This window comes from Hyla sarda, chromosome 6 (genome assembly GCF_029499605.1).
Source record: "Hyla sarda isolate aHylSar1 chromosome 6, aHylSar1.hap1, whole genome shotgun sequence".
NCBI classification, from domain to species: Eukaryota; Metazoa; Chordata; class Amphibia; order Anura; family Hylidae; genus Hyla; species Hyla sarda.
In genome coordinates this window covers 114,326,805-114,343,247 of record NC_079194.1, presented here as the reverse complement: position 1 = coordinate 114,343,247, position 16,443 = coordinate 114,326,805, and the positions used below count along the sequence as shown (strand labels likewise).

At 45.0% G+C, this 16,443-nt stretch overlaps 2 protein-coding genes across 2 annotated transcripts in view; one reads left to right on the top strand and one right to left on the bottom strand.

Annotated features, from left to right (window-relative positions):
* Positions 1-3,762, bottom strand: part of CCDC71 (coiled-coil domain containing 71) — an 80,686-nt gene extending 76,924 nt beyond the window's left edge. The window contains exon 1 of the mRNA XM_056524753.1: positions 3,743-3,762. The gene's annotated coding sequence lies outside the window, so the exon portion shown is untranslated. The remainder of the gene's footprint in view (positions 1-3,742) is intronic.
* Positions 1-16,443, top strand: part of LOC130275988 (uncharacterized) — a 158,013-nt gene that overhangs the window by 32,280 nt on the left and 109,290 nt on the right. The gene's annotated exons all lie outside the window — the stretch shown is intronic.

The following is a 16,443-nucleotide window of genomic DNA, read 5'->3' as shown; positions in this document are numbered from 1 at the left end:
TTTGTAAATTACTTCTATTAAAAAATCTTAATCCTTCCAATAGCTATTAGCTTCTGAAGTTGTGTTGCTGTTTTCTATCTAACTGCTTTCTGATGACTCACGTCCCGGGAGCTGTCCAGCTCCTATGGGGATATTTTCCCATCATGCACAGCTCCCGTGACGTGACATCATCATTGAGCAGTTAGACAGAAAACTTCCGAAGCTAATAACTATTGGAAGAATTAAGATTTTTTAATAGAAGTAATTTACAAATCTGTTTAGCTTTCCGGATCCAGTTGATATATATAAAAAAAGTTTTTGCCTGGAATACCCCTTTAAGTCTGGCAAAAGCAGAGAGATTTGCATCATGGGATTTCAGGTAAATATTTGTGGTTAAAGAGGTATTCCGGGTTTATACATCTTATCCCCTATCCAAAAGATAGGGGATAAGATGTATGATCGAAGGGGTCCCGCTGCTAGGGACCCCCGCGATCTTGGTGCAGCCCCCTGCATTCTGTGCTAGGCACTGCTTCCGAGACGGGGACGTGATGTCACAGTCATGCCTCCTTTTGATGTCACGCCAGGCCCCCTCCATTCATGTCTATGGGAGTGGGTGTGACCCCATCCAATAGACACGAATGGAGGGGGAGTGGCGTGATGTCACAAGGAGGCGTGACCATGATGTCACGTCCCCATCTCGGAAGCAGCGCCCAGCACAGAATGCCGGGGGCATCAACGAGATGGCGGGACCCCTGCGATCATACATCTTATCCCCTATCCTTTGGATAGGGAATAAGATGTATAAACCCAAAATACCCCTTTAAATAATTGTTTTCAGATTTTGATGCAGATGTTATCTAACTAAAATCTATAAAATGGACAAACAATATGGCAGGGCAGACAGATTATATCAATAGGGCTGCATGATGTCAAGAAATCATGGTAAAACAATAGTACGGTGTCCAATTTAGGACATTGTCAGTCGTCAGCCGTACCTCTGTCCTCCGTCAGGTGAAACGGTGTCCCACCTCTTCCCTCAGACCAATCTCCATCAGTCATCAGCCGCAATTCCGTCCTCCGTCAGGCGAAACGGCGTCCCGCCTCCTCCCTCACACCAATTGCTGTCATCCTTCAGCCACAACTCCCTCATCCGAAAGTCCCTCATCTAAAAGGCCATCATGCCTCAGACTATTCTCCCTCAGACACATAGCAGAGCCGACACTGCACAGCACTGTATGGCAGAGCCGACATTGAATAGCATGTACAGGCAGAACCCGTATAGCAGAGAGCCGACACTGACTTGGCTCTGCTACACGGCAGGAAGGTTTTTTTGTCTGAGGGATGACGGAGTTTTGGATGAGAGACTTTAGGATGACAAAGGAGGAAGGAGGGAGTTGCGGCTGACGCCTGACGGAGATTGGTCCGAGGGAGGAGGCGGGATGCTGTTTAGCCTGACGAAGGATGGAGGTACGGCTGACGACTGACGATGTCCTAAAATGGATACCGTACAATAGACCTGTTCATGCTTACTTGTACCCAGTCTGAAATGATCTTTTTAGCCTTATCACATACAGGGGTCAAGTCCTGCAGGAACACGTGGGAACTGAGTTCCTGCACTTTTTCCACAGCATGAACACCTTTCCCATTAGCAGGACCAGCCCTTGAGTGGAAATCTTGGGTGAGTTCCCATACTTTTTTTTCCCAAGACTTGACCCTGGATCACATTCATAGGTCAACCACACCTTGAGTGCTCGAGACACAGTAGTTGATATTGGCCCTTTCAATTTCATGAGACCTTTTACCTTAATAACTCTGCCATGGTCAAACCTCAGAAATACACCAAAAGGGAGCCTAGATAATAGTAAAATTGTCAATTCTATGATTTGTTCAAAATTTTCTTTCAGAGCTGATGAATTTCATCATATTATTTACATATGTCTTTATCTGTATCCTCCCAGACCATGCCTTCCATGGAAATGAAAGGAAACCCAAATAAGACAAGTTTGTATTACTAGTTCTTAGAATGCATGTGCACTTTCATGTTTCTCTATGGAAACTGATCCAACTAGACACTGAAGACATAGTCACAAGAGACAGGGGTAAAATGGAACAGGATGTACGGTGAAAGCTCTTTGACAAGACCATCCAAAATTGCTTTGAAAAGTGGTCTTCTATGGGAGTGAAAATCCATAACACAAAATTAGGTCTGAGTAAGGGGGGGGGGGGGGGGGGGTCATGTATGTAGCTTCTGTGACTAGCTTTGTATGACTGCATATTCTTGCCCCCAATTTCAGAATGGGGAACAGCAGAACAGCTCTGGAGCATAAACTTCTGCTACTTCAGAATGTTAAACCGCACTCACAGAATTATTATTAGTATAACTAAATGGGTAATTGCACCATCATTTTTGTCCTAACATGTTATAGAGGAATTTTAGTGGTTAACATTAGTGGGGGCACATTGATTGTGGCCCATTGTATTAAATTAATAAACCTATCACTAAGGTGTAAGCAGGATGTCAGGGACAGTTTACAAAGAGCTGGGCCCTTAAGAAATCCAACATTATCTATGTTCAATGATCTTAGCTTCTGTGATATTTATATGTCATGTCTAAATAGAAATGTAAAAAGATGGGGTTTTCCCTTTAGGAAGACCATATATGATAGATTATTCAGACTCTATGGAGAAGCAGAGGTCCTTCAAAAAGATCTGCAAAACCCTGCATATCTGTACATATTATGAGAATGAGGGTTATACTAGCCCACCAAGGTACTAGGGGTTCGAAGGTGGAACCTGGCTCTGACACAGTAGGATCCCAATGATCCAGCTGAAGTCATCCTATTACAAACAGACTTTAAAGCCAACCATTTGTCACTAGGGTCTATTTCTTGTGGGATTATTCATAAAAAAACAAATCAATAATATTACTCAGATGTCTTGTGTACAAGGATAACAACATGCAATTACATGTAGACAAGACATTATCTGTATATATGGAGGTATCATCTTCTCTGATGTGCCCAAAGAACCCAAATCTAACACCAATGAGTAGTGTGTAATTCTTCATTTTTCCTGCGGAGGCGCTGTGCAGAGACTGATCATTTGCTGCTAGGATCTACTCTGGGTTAAAAATTGCAGAAGAGGGATTTTCTGTGATCATCTTATCACTGGCGGATCTTTCTATCACAAGGGGGTTGTCTAAGACCCCCCCAGTAATATTAGACATCAGGTTTAAAATAGATCAGCCATGTTGGCTGTTTTTTTTTTGGGGCTAGTCATCGGCTCGTGTCTGGCTTACTATGGACACTAACTTTTTGGAGGCCTTGCTTGTGTAGAGAACTATAGGCCAGACCAAATTGGTCATTTATGAGCCACCTATGGCCATGAATCCAGCAGGTACTCGCAGGCATGTATAATATCTACTAACCAAAATGCACAAGAGATGAATACACCAGGCGGCCCGGTAGAAAATTCCATCAACACCTACACAGAATGCCATGAGTACTTGGCCCACTCCATCTACCTTAATCCTTTCACCTGTAAGACATTCTTCTCTAAATAAATGTCAACACCCAATCCAGGCTAAATTGTTGCACTGAGGCTGGTGGAGCTCCCATCCTTTCATGGATGAAGTGCAACCTAAAAATATCCTGCCCCCCTCCATCCACAGTCTTAGAGGATGTCCTTTTTTATGCATGACAGATACTTCTAATGCAGAAAAGCCCATTAATACCCCTGGGATATGTGAAATTCTCAATCATACCTCTTCTTCTTTCCGGCAGGGCGAAGGGCACAATTGCAGAATGCTAATGTGCTGTCAGTTAGGGAATGTATCAAAGGCACAGCCACGGGGTTTCCGGTGAACACGGATAATACTTCTTCCCTTCCCCCACTGCATACTGCAGTTTTACTCCTCCTCCCCCACACACAGTGAGCTGTGTCTCCACTGCCTGGAGCAGGCTTTGCATTATGTGCTGTGGATTGGTGGTTGGATCTTTCCTTTCATCACACTTTTGAATTTCTCAGGGACATTAAAAAAAAAATCTAAAAACAACAACAAAAAATCCGCATGGCACTTCAGAGAGCTGAGAGTGTTTTTCCGTCATGGACACAGCTGGTGGATTAGCAGAACATCTGCTTCTGCAGGAAAATATTAGCTACATGTAGTAACCCTTTCTGGGAGAAGAAAAATCTTCAAACGTTGTTATTCCCTATTGTAATATGCCCCCCAATTCCTAATCGCCCCTCAACAGTGGTTTGAATTCTGCATAGTGTGTAGTGAAAACAAGACAGTCCTGAAACCAGTATAGAGAGTGGATAAACCAGGCCTCATGATGTCGACATGAATATGTGATTCAATTTAGCTAATAAATGGAGGATATAGATTGTGAAGGGTATATGACCTCAGCCATCCAGGAACACCAAAGAGTTTGTCATCATGGTCTGTAGGCCGGAAGCTTTCATACAAGGAATAGGCTTCTTTTACACTGCCATTAGCACACGGCAGTGTGAAAGAAGCCACAGAAATGGGTACATTTGTAAGGAGATTTAGTATATCCTTTCTTTTCTTTATTGGTTGTGTGGCCTATTGTTCTCTGTTATCAGCTACTTCAGGCTGACAAGGGGTTTTCTTTACAGAGATGACTGATAGCGAGTCCAGAAAAGTCCCTGTACCCCATATTAACCTTAAAAGTCACACAACTCCAGTTTTGAAAACCTTCACATTTACATCCGAATATACGGATGTTAAGATACAGTATAAAAAGACAATATAAAGCTGGCTATACTTATTAGATAGCTGTTAACCAAACACTCATATGGCTAGATTAGCCCATATACATACACACTTGCATGTTCATGTATCCCTAAATTATCCAGGATTTAAAAATAAAAATAAAAATTGTTGCTTTCTGTTAACGACAGCACCACACTTGTTGTCAGGATGTGTGTGGTATAACAACTTGGCTCCATTCACTTTTATAGAACTGAGTTGCAATACCACTCATAACCTGAGGGCAGGAGTGGCACTGTTTTTACAGGAAAGCAGCTATGTTTTTCCAATCATGGATAACGCTTTTTATAAAAATTAAAAAAAATAGGTTAAACCGCTCCCAGACTCCTCGGTTGGCGGGTTATCTCCCTGAGAAAAAAAAAATAGGGCAGTTCAAATCCAACATGCCGGACACTTCTTTCTCCTGACATCTGCCATCGGGGTAGAATCAGGAAGCCCCCATGAACATGTTTGGAAGGTCCCACAAAAATCGGTAGGTTTTGATGACCTTTATCTAGAGCTGCAACGATTATTCGACTGTCATTTTTGACTAATCCCGTTATCAAATAATCAAGTAAAACTTGCAGAATAAAATTGTCGATCCTCTTGGCACTCTCCCGGTGGTATATGGCAAATACTGACAATGAAAATTATTAAATAAAGATTATTTATTAAAAGCGCTGAGGACTACGCGTTTTAAATGGGTGGGACCCCCTCTTCCTCAGCGCTTTTAATAAATAATCTTTATTTATTTAATAATTTTAATTGTCCGACTCAGTATTTGCCATATACCACCGGAAGAGCGCCAAGAGGATCGCCAATTTTATTCTGCATTCTGCAAGTTTTACTTGAATTTCTCCTGACCGTCCTGAGGACTCCAGTGCACGATCCAGGCAGCACCCTTGGGGATTCAAGCTTCAGTAGGTGTTATACTCTTAGCATAACACCATCAGGTTAGCATAACCTTATCGTTGCTAGTGGTAACCCCTTGTTTACCGGATTAACGGCACATGATTGACTTTTGTCTGCTTTTTTCTTTTTTTCATATATTACAAGTAGTTATCAAATAATCACCAGTTAGTAGGTGGGGGCGTGACCTAATAATGCAGTAACACAGTCCTTTTATTGTTACTACTTTCCCTGCCTTTTAGCTCCTCATTCTGCCTCTACATGTCCCCTTCCATCTCCCCTTACCCTCCAGTGCCTCTCCTTACCCTCCGATGCCTTTTTTTAAGAAGCTGCCGGCCTGTGGCCTACCTGCAGCACTGAGACCATGGCCTGGAGTGGCGAGAACGGTTAACAGGAGGACGGGAGGAAGTGATGCAGTCTCCACTTCCTCCCACCCTCCTGTTAACCCTTCCCAGGTTCCCTAAGCCGTTTTGGGCAGTTATCCGATTCATCTAATAATCGATAAATTTTAAAAATCATCGTTAGTTGCAGCCCTACCTTTATATAATGTGTATTGGCAGCTTTAGTGTAGAGCTCCTTAATAAATGAGTCATCCAGTCATTTAGAAACAAAGCCGTATCACTGTGAAATGAAACGTTCAGCAATGTCTAATATACCGTATTTATCGGGGTATGCCACGCACCGGCCTATAACACGCACCCTCATTTTACCAAGGAAATTTGGGTAAAAAAAGTTTTTTAGCCAAATATCCTTGGTAAAATGAGGGTGCATGTGTGTGCATGTGTATACCCCGATACACTGTTTCTGACCCCACAGAAGCCCCCAGGAAAGGCAGGGGGAGAGAGGCCGTCGCTGCCTGCTTCTCTCCCCCTGCCTTTCCTGGGGTCTAGAGCCCTGCTGCCGCCGCTTCTCTCCCCCTGGCTATCGGCGCCGCTGCCCCTTCTCTCCCCCTGGCTATCGGCGCCGCTGCCCCTTCTCTCCCCCTGCTATTGGTGCTGCTGCCCCTTCTCTCCCCCTGGCTATCGGTGCTGCTGCCCCATTGCCGGCACCGATAGCCAGGGGTAGAGAAGCGGCGCCGGCAATGGGGCTGCGGCGCCGATAGGGGGAGAGAAGGGGCAGTGGCACCCATTGCCGACGCCGCTGCCCCATTGCCTCCCCCATCCCCGGTTGTATAATTACCTGTTGCCGGGGTCGGCTCCGCGCTGCTTCTGGCCTCCAGTGTGGCGTCCCCTGCGTCGTTGCTATGCGCTGCGAGATGCAATGATGAGTGACGTCACTCGTCATTGCGCCGCGCCATGCAGCGCATAGCAACGACACAGGGGAAGCCACACCGGAGGCCAGAAGCAACGCGGACCCGACCCCGGCAACAGGTAATTATACAACCGGGGATGGAGGAGGCAACTGGGCAGCGGTGTCGGCAATGGGTGCCGCTGCCTCTTCTCTCCCCCTGTCTATCGGCGCCACTGCCCCATTGCCGGCGCCGCTTCTCTCCCCCTGGCTATCGGCACCGGCAATGGGGCAGCGGCACCAATAGCCAGGGGGCGAGAAGGGACAGCGTCGCCGATAGCAGGGGGAGAGAAGCGGCGGCAGCAGGGCTCTAAACCCCAGGACAGGCAGGGGCAGAGAAGCCCAGGTCTCTGCACCTGCAAAAGCCGCTGCAGTTCATTGATTTAAAGTGCCCACTTTAAATAATTGAACTGCAGCGGCTTATCGGCGTATAACACGCAGGTAGAATTAAGGCTAAAAAATTTTGCCTAAAAAATGCGTGTTATACGCCGATAAATATGGTATTTTGGGGGAGATTTATCAAAACCTGAAAAGTTGCTGAGTTGCCTATAGCAACCAATCAGATCACTTCTTTCATTATTCAGAGGCCTTTTCAAAAATGAAAGAAGCGATCTGATTGGTTTCTATGGACAACTCAACAACTTTTCCTCTGGACAGGTTTTGATAAATCTCCCCCTTTGTGTTTCAGATTTCCATTACTTTCAATACCTCTTCTTGCTGTTTACTCCCATTTGCTGAACATTCCTACAGACCTATTCCTTATCTCACACAGCTAAAGTTTGCCGAGCTTGTTTGCCAGGAGTCTATTACAGAAGACAGATACTTAGTCACAGAGGATTGCCCATAGGCTTGCTACATTATAACAAACCCTCATTTGTGTGAGAATTATTTCAGCCACTGAATGTCCATTAGGAAACTGCAGATTAAATACTACATTAGCTGTATGTACTAAGTTCATCGTTTCCCTCCTTTCACTTACCTGACTATGTACATTGTACTTCATGTCTAGTTGAAACACCTTCTTAAAGGGGTACACCAGTGGAAAAAAAAAATTTAAATCAACTGGTGCCAGAAAGTTAAACAGATTTGTAAATTACTTCTATTAAAAAATCTTAAACCTTCCAGTACTTCTCAGCTGTTGTATGCTCCAGAGGAAGTTGAGTAGTTATTTTCTGTCTGACCCCAGTGCTCTCTGCTGACACCTCTGACCATGTCAGGAACTGTCCAGAGCAGGAGAAGTTTGCTATGGGGATTTGCTAATACCCTGGACAGTTCCTGATATGTACAGAGGTGTCAGCAGAGAGAACTGTGGTCATACAGAAAAGAACAACTCAACTTCTTTTGTTGTATACAGCAGCTGAGAAGTACTGGAAGGATTAAGATTTTATAATAGAAGTAATAAGGGATAAGCGAATCGTACCTGTCGAATCCGAATTTGTTACGAATTTCTGGAAAAATTTGAATGCGAATATTGCCGCGATTCTATCGTGCGAATCGCTTCATTAAACTCCATTTAGTGCGGTCCAGGCTCCAGGGCATCTAAAAATGGCAGATCCACATGTGAGGACATGGGGCAAGGAATCCTGGGAAGGTGGGAACAAGGGTAGGTGGGATGACCCTGAATCACATGCAGGATGCAGCCTATCAGCAGCCAGTCACCCCTGTGATGTCACAGCCCTATATAATCGGCAGCCATATTGCGGACAGTCACTTCAGCCTTTCACTGCACAGAGATAGATAGGGACAGACAGCGCTGTGTGTTGCACAGAAAAGCTTTTTCCAGCAACTATTCACCTCCTAGTCAAGTCAGCGTTCTGTTGCAGAGCAGTGTGTGTTTCACAGAAAAGCATTCTTACTGCAGCCATTTACCTCCCAGTCACGGTCTACAATGTTCTATTACAGAGAGCAGTGTGTTGCACAGATGAACAGCAGCGATTCAGCTCAAGCACAAATTCTGCCTAGAATCACTGATAGGGAAGGGAGTGAGACTGAGAGAGAAAGTGCAATTTTGGGTGTAGTACACAGTGTGCTGCAGCACTGGTGTGTACTGCTGGTGTTGTGCACAAATACTTTTTTAAGTGTACTGTAGCGCATTTTTCTGCCCTCATAAGTGCATACCACATATGTACATCTAAGTGGTGTACTATTTTGTTCCTGTTAAAGTCTCAAGGGCCTAGATACTGTGAAAGGCCAGGCAAAATTACTCACCGGCTGATGTTATACACAAATACTTTTTGAAGCGTACTGTAGTGCATTTTTCTCCCCTCATAAGTGCATAGCACATACGTACATCTAAGCAGTTTGTTCCTGTTAAAGTTTAGGGCCTAGATACTGTGAAAGGACAGCCAAAAGAACACACCTGCAGCTGTTCTAGACAAATACTCTTTAGCGTAGTGGAGCGCATTCTAGTGCCCTCATAAGTACATACATCTAAGTGTTGTACCATTTTGTTCCTGATAAAGTCTTAAGGGCCTAGTTACTGTAAACGTCCAGCCAAAAATACACACCTGCTGCTGTTCGAGACAAATACGGTTTTAAGCGTAGTGAAGCATATTGTACTCCCCTCATATACGCACTAAGTATGTCAGGCAGAGAAGTGCCAGGACGTGCACAGAGGAGTGGCAGAGGCCTAAATTTATCAGGTGCAGGCAGAGTTTCTCAGCAGACTAGGGGCGAGTGGAAGCAGGATTCGCAGCGAGAGGCCTGATCTCCTGGTATCAGCTAGCGGTCGCGTCTTGACCAGAAACCCATCTACCATCATCGATTGATTAACACGGTCATTCACTTCATCACAAGTGACATCTGATACCCCCAGTCAACAGTCAGTGGGTTCCTCAGACACAACCCTCAGTTGGCATGGCCCGGGAGCAGTCCCTGTTCTCCCATTGCCTCTGTCCTATGCTGTTCCCTCCCCTACAGAAGTTTCTTATGCTGTGAGTTCAGCTCCACTATTCAGTGAGGACGATCTAATAGAGGACAATCAGCAGCTACTGCCCAGCCAAGAAGTGGAGGAGACAACCACGGCTTCCTCCGCTAGGTGGGCAAGTAGTGATGAGGAGTGTGACGTGGGAGGTGGTGTTGCCACCATTCAGGGTCCTGAAGCAAACACTGTTGAGGAACCCGAGGAGGACGTGACACTTGATGATGATGAAGCCGATCGCAATTGGGAGCCAGGTGCAGAAGGGGCTTCATTATCATCAGAAGAAGAGGGTTGCAGGTTGCCCATGAGGCAGCAGCTGAAGGTGGTAGCATGGTTGGCAGTCAGCATGGTGGCAGAAGTTGAAATTCTGGAGCCAAACGTGCCCGGGGGAGACCACGGCAGCCTACCTTCCTGGGAGGTAGTGGAACAGGGGTTCCTTGAGATGGCGGCAGTAGCAGTCAATTAGTGCAGACTGTTGATGGGAAAATCAGCTACTCGGCAATGTGGCAGTTTTTCTTCAAGCATCCGGAGGAGGTAAACATAGCCACATGCAAGATGTGTCGGCAGAAGGTGAAACGTGACCAGGGTCCCAATGTTGGCACCACGGCCCTGCGTCAACATATACTGTGCCACCATAAAGTGGCCTGGGAGAACCGTGGCTCCGATATGGTGGTCCAGCCTGCTGCATCACCCGGTGGCACGCCGCTCCATGTTTCAGCCAGCCAAGGCTCAGCCACCTCAGCCAAAGGGAGCTGTATGTCATACCCTCCTTCTGTCGCTCCAGATGCTCTTGCTCCTCCTACTTTGAGTCAGTCATTCCACGAGCAATCCATTTGCGAAGCCATGTCCAAGAGACAACAGTATGCCCTTACTCATCCAACGGCGCAGAAGCTTAATGTGCTCCTGTCCAAGTTGCTGGTGCTGCAGTCCCTCCCTTTTGAAGTGGTGGACTCTGCACCTTTCAGAGAACTGATGGCTTGTGCCGAGCCGGAGAGTCCCAAGCCGTCATTTCTTTGCAAAGAAGGTAGTACCAGCCCTGAACAATTTTGTGGAAGAGATGGCAGTACCAGCTCCATCAGCAGCAGCCTGAGTCTACCGTCGCTGATGAGTACTTTTCTTCACACGCATAGTGAAGCAACTCATCAACAGCAGGTAGAACTGGAACAGGACCTGAACCAGCAGGTGGTGGCATACCTTGACATGCCTATGCCAACACACCTTGAAGATCCGCTGGACTTCTGGGAAGCAAAACTTGATTTGTGGCCGCAACTAGCAGTTTGTCCTGGAAAAGCTGTCCTGCCTGTCCAGTAGTGTGCCATCAGTGTGGGTGTTTAGTGTGGCTAGGGTCATTGTCACCCCAAGGAGAACTCGTCTGTCCACAAAAAATGTGGAGAGACTGACCTTTGTGAAGATGAATCAGGCATGGATCAGCCAGGATTTCCATCCACCAATGCCTGATGCAAGAGAGCAGATTGAACATGGTGCCACACCAACACTTCACAAATATGGATAGTGCAAAACAGATTAACCCCTTAACGACCACGGACATAAATGTATGTCCTGGTTTAGTGGTACTTTTACGTTTACATTTACGTCCTGTGTATGACCGCGAGCATCGGAACGGTGCTTGCGTCATACACAGCAGGTTCCGACTGCTAGCAGCAGCCGGGGACCTGCCCGTAATGGCCGACATTGTCCGACATTGCGCGAATGTACGCCATCAACCCCTCAGATGCCGTGATCAATACAGATCACGGCATCTGCGGCAGTGTGGTACTTTAAATGAATGATCGGATCGCCCGCAGCGCTGCCGCGGTGATCCGATCATCCAGCATGGTGGCCGGAGGTCCCCTCACCTGGCTCTGGCCGTCTCCTGGGGTCTTCTGCTCTGTTCTGAGATCGAGCAGACCAGAGCAGAAGATCACCAATAATACTCATCGGTGTTATGTCCTATGCATAGCACTGAACAGTATTAGCAATCAAATGATTGCTATAGATAGTCCCCTATGGGGACATAAAAAGTGTTTAAAAAAAAGTAGAAAAATATTAAAATAAAAAGTAAAAAAATTTGAAAAATCCCCTCCCCCAATAAAAATAAAAATTGTCAGTTTTTCCCATTTTACCCCCAAAAACCATAATTTTTTTTATAAACATATTTGGTATCGCCGTGTGCGTAAATGTCCGAACTATCAGAATATAATGTTAATGATCCCGTACGGTGAATGGCGTAAACGTTAAAAAAATGCAGTTTTTTTGTCACATCTTATTAAAAAAAATTTTTATAAAAAATTATCTAAAAGTTTTATATATGCAAATGTGGTATCGATAAAAAGTACAGATGACGGCGCAAAAAATGAGCCCTCATACCGCCCTATATACGGAAAAATGAAAAAGTTATAGGTGGGCAAAATAGGACGATTTTAGGTTACTAATTTTGTACAAAAAGTTTTAGATTTTTTTTTAAGCGTACAAAAATATAAAAGTATCTAGCCATGGGTATCATTTTACTCATATTGACCCACAGAATAAAGAACACATGTCATTTATACCGTAAAAAGTACAGTGTGAAAACAAAACCCTCCAAAATGTGCAAAATTGGGGTTTTCATTTAAATTTCCTCCCTAAAAAACTAAATTTTTGGGTTCGCCGTACATTTTATGGTAAAATAAGAGGTTTCATTACAAAGTACAATTGGTCACGCAAAAAAGAAAGCCCTTATATGGGTCTGTAGATGGAAATATAAAAGAGTTATGGATTTTAGAAGGCGAGGAAGAAAAAACGAAAATGCAAAAATAAAATTGGCCTGGTCCTTAAGGTTAAAATGGGCTTGGTCCTTAAGGGGTTAAAGGCGCTGCTCCCCAGTTACAAACATTCCTCCGCATCAGACCTTTTTCCACCCACCTTCCTCACCGGGTACTGGTATTCCCACCCACCGCACCACTCTGTCACCGGGTCACTTTCAGGACTCCTGATGCTGCCACCTCCAGGCTGTCTCATTCTGCCACCATATGTTCTCCTCATGCTGCCGCCAGCTCCAGGCTGTGTCATTCAGCCACTATGTGGTCTCTCCATGCTGCTGCCAACTCCAGGCTGTGTCATTCAGCCACTATATGTTCTACTATGCTGCCGCCACCTCCACACTGTCATTCAGCCACTATATGTTCTCCTCAGGCTGCCGCAACCCCTATGCTGTGTCATTCAGGCACTATATGTCCTCCTCATGCTGCTGCCAACTCCGGGCTTTGCCACTGAGCCACTATATGTTCTCCTCAGGCTGCCCCAACCCCTATGCTGTGTCATTCAGCCACCTTATGGTCTCCTCATGCTGCTGCCAACTCCAGGTTTTGCCATTCAGCCACTATATGGTCTACTCATGCTTCCGCCACCTCCAGGCTGTGTCATTTAGCCACTATGTGGTCTCCTCATGTTGCCGCCAACTCCAGGCTGTGCCATTCAGCCACTATATTGTCTACTCATGCTTCCGCCACCTCCAGGTTGTGTCATTCAACCACTATGTGGTCTCCTCTTGCTGCTGCCAACTCCAGGCTGTGACATTCATCCTCTACATGGTCTACTCATGTTTCCGCCACCTCCAGGCTGTGTCATTCAGCCACTATATGGTCTCCTCATGCTGCCGCCAAGTCCAGGCTTTGTCATTCAGCCACTATATGGTCTCCTCATACTGCTGTGAAATTACCTAAACATTTTTATGGTAGCACTATCTACCATAAATGTTCAATTTAACCCCTTAACAACAATGGACGTAAATGTACGTCATGGTGACGTGGTACTTAACGCACCATGACGTACATTTACGCGCCGCCATGATCGCGAGCACCCGAGCGGTGCTCGCGTCATGCCCGGCAGGTCCCGGCTGCTATCAGCAGCCAGGGACCCGCCGGTAATGCCCGACATCCACGATCGCGCGGATGTCCGCCATTAACCCCTCAGATGCCGTGATCAATACAGATCACGGCATCTGCGGCAGTGCGGTACTTTGCACGGATGATCGGATCGCCCGCAGCGCTGTCGCGGGGATCCAATCATCCAGCATGGCGGCCGGAGGTCCCCTCACCTGGCTACGGCCATCTCCCGGGGTCTTCTGCTCTGGTCTGCGATCGAACAGACCAGAGCAGAAGATGACTGATAGCACTGCACAGTATTAGCACTGCACAGTATTAGCAATCAACTGATTGCAATGAATAATCCCCTATGGGGACATAAAAAGTGTAAAAAAAATTACAACAATGTAAAATAAAAAAAGTAAAAAAATTTGAAAAATCCCCTCCTTCAATAAAAAGTAAAACGTCCGTTTTCCCATTTTACCCCCAAAAAATCATAATAAAAATAATTAATACACATATTTGGTATTGCTGTGTGCGTAAAAGTCTGAACTATTGAAATATATTGTTAATCATCCCGTACGGTGAACGGCGTAAACGTAAAAAAATATAAAAAAGTCCAAAATTGCAGCTTTTTTGTCACATTTTATTAAAAAAAATTTATAAAAATTTATAAAAAGTAAAACCTAAGCAAAAGTGGTACTGATGAAAACTACAGATCATGGCACAAAAAATTAGCCCTCATATCGCCCCATATATGGAAAATTGAGAAAGTTATAGGTGGTCAAAATAGGGCTATTTCAAACATACTAATTTTGTTAAAATGGTTTGAGATTTTTTTTAAGCGGTACAATTATAGAAAAGCATATAACATGGGTATCATTTTAATCGTATTGACCCACAGAATGTACAGCGTGAAAACAAAACCTTCCAAAATTTGCTAAATTGCGGTTTTCTTTTCAATTTTCCCACATAAATAATATTTGTTTGGTTGCGCCATACATTTTATGGAAAAATATGTGATGTTATTACAAAGTACAATTGGTGACGCAAAAAACAAGCCCTCATATGGGTCTGTGGATGGAAATATAAGAGAGTTATGACTTTTAGAAGGCGAGGAGGAAAAAACGAAAATGCAAAAATAAAATTCGTCTGGTCCTTAAGGCCAAAATGGGCCTTGTCCTTAAGGGGTTAAAATTGAAAATTCATCTTTTAATCTTAGGGATTGTGAGGCCCTATGGTCTCCTCATGCTGCTGCCAACTCCAGGCTGTGTCAATCAGCCACTATGTGGTCTTCTCATGCTGCCGCCAACTCCAGGCTGTGTCATTCAGCCTCTCTGTGGTCGCCTCATGCTGCTTGTACATTACTTAAAAATTTAGCTACCATAAATCTTCAATTTAAATTTGAAAATTCATCTTTTAATCTTAGAGATTGTGAGGCCCTATGGTCTCCACATGTTGCCGCCAACTCAAGGGTGTGTCATTCAGCCACTATATGGTCTCCTCATGCTGCTGGGACATTACCTTAACATTTTTAAGGTAAATTTGATAATTCATCTTTTAATCTTAGGGATTGTGAGGCCCTATGGTCTCCTCATGCTGCCCCAACTCCAGGCTTTGTCATTCAGCCACTATATGGTCTCCTCTTGCTGCTGCCAATTCCAGGCTGTGTCATTCTGACAGATTATGGTCTCCTCATGCTGCTGCCACCTCTAGGCTCTGTCATTGTGCCGCCATGTGACATGTACCTCCTTGTTGGATTTGGTCTTCTAAAAATTGATAGAGCGATAACAATGAACCATAACTGATTAAATGAAACATTTGCACTTTCGCAGTCAGGGGGGGGGGGGGGGGCGCTGAGTGGCAGGGGCTGGAACAGGCGGTATCTCGCCTGTCGGTAGACCGTCAGCTCGATTTTAAGATACAGGTACAAGCTTTTTCACTGCAGCCACTTCTAGTTTTATGTGCCCACTTATCCAATGGCACAGAAGCTTAATGTGCTCCTGTCCAAGTTGCTGGTACTGTAGTCCCTCCTTTTCCAAGTGGACATTGGGGTGCGCTGAAAGGCAGGGGCTAGAACAGGTGGTAGCTCGCCTCACGGCGGACCGCCAGCTCAATGCTCACCATAATGGGTAAGTAAAAAAAATGTAAATAAATTCAAATTAAATTAAATAAAAATGACATAAAAAATCTACCACATCCAGACGCTCTACGGCAGTAATTCTAATAGCGATGCCTGTAGTCTGCATGTCATAGTGAATAACAGTATTATTTCCCTAACACAGCACACTCCATATGCGTATTAGGCCAAGGCAAAGTGTTCTACACCCCCTATTGAGCCTCTCTGTAGGCCAGAAATAGCCGTTTTTTTAATAGCGATTCGCCGCAAATAAATTCGGACAGAACCGGATTTTTACGGAAAATTCAGCAAATCAGCCAAATCGAATTTTTCAAAAGTAATTTACAAATCTGTTTAACTTTCTGAAACCAGTTGATTTGAAAAAATATATATATTTTTCACCGGAGTACCCCTTTAAGACCTCATGGCATGGGAGTGTGCCGTTCTTAGAGAGGTCCACTAGAAAGAACATGCACTTTAGAGGGCACTCTAAGGCTATGCTCACACAATGGAATTTACATGTGGAATTCTGCAGAAGAATTCCGCACGACCATTCCACTGCAGAAAAGTCCCATTGATTTCAATGGGATTCTCCTGCACTGTGCACACGGCAGAG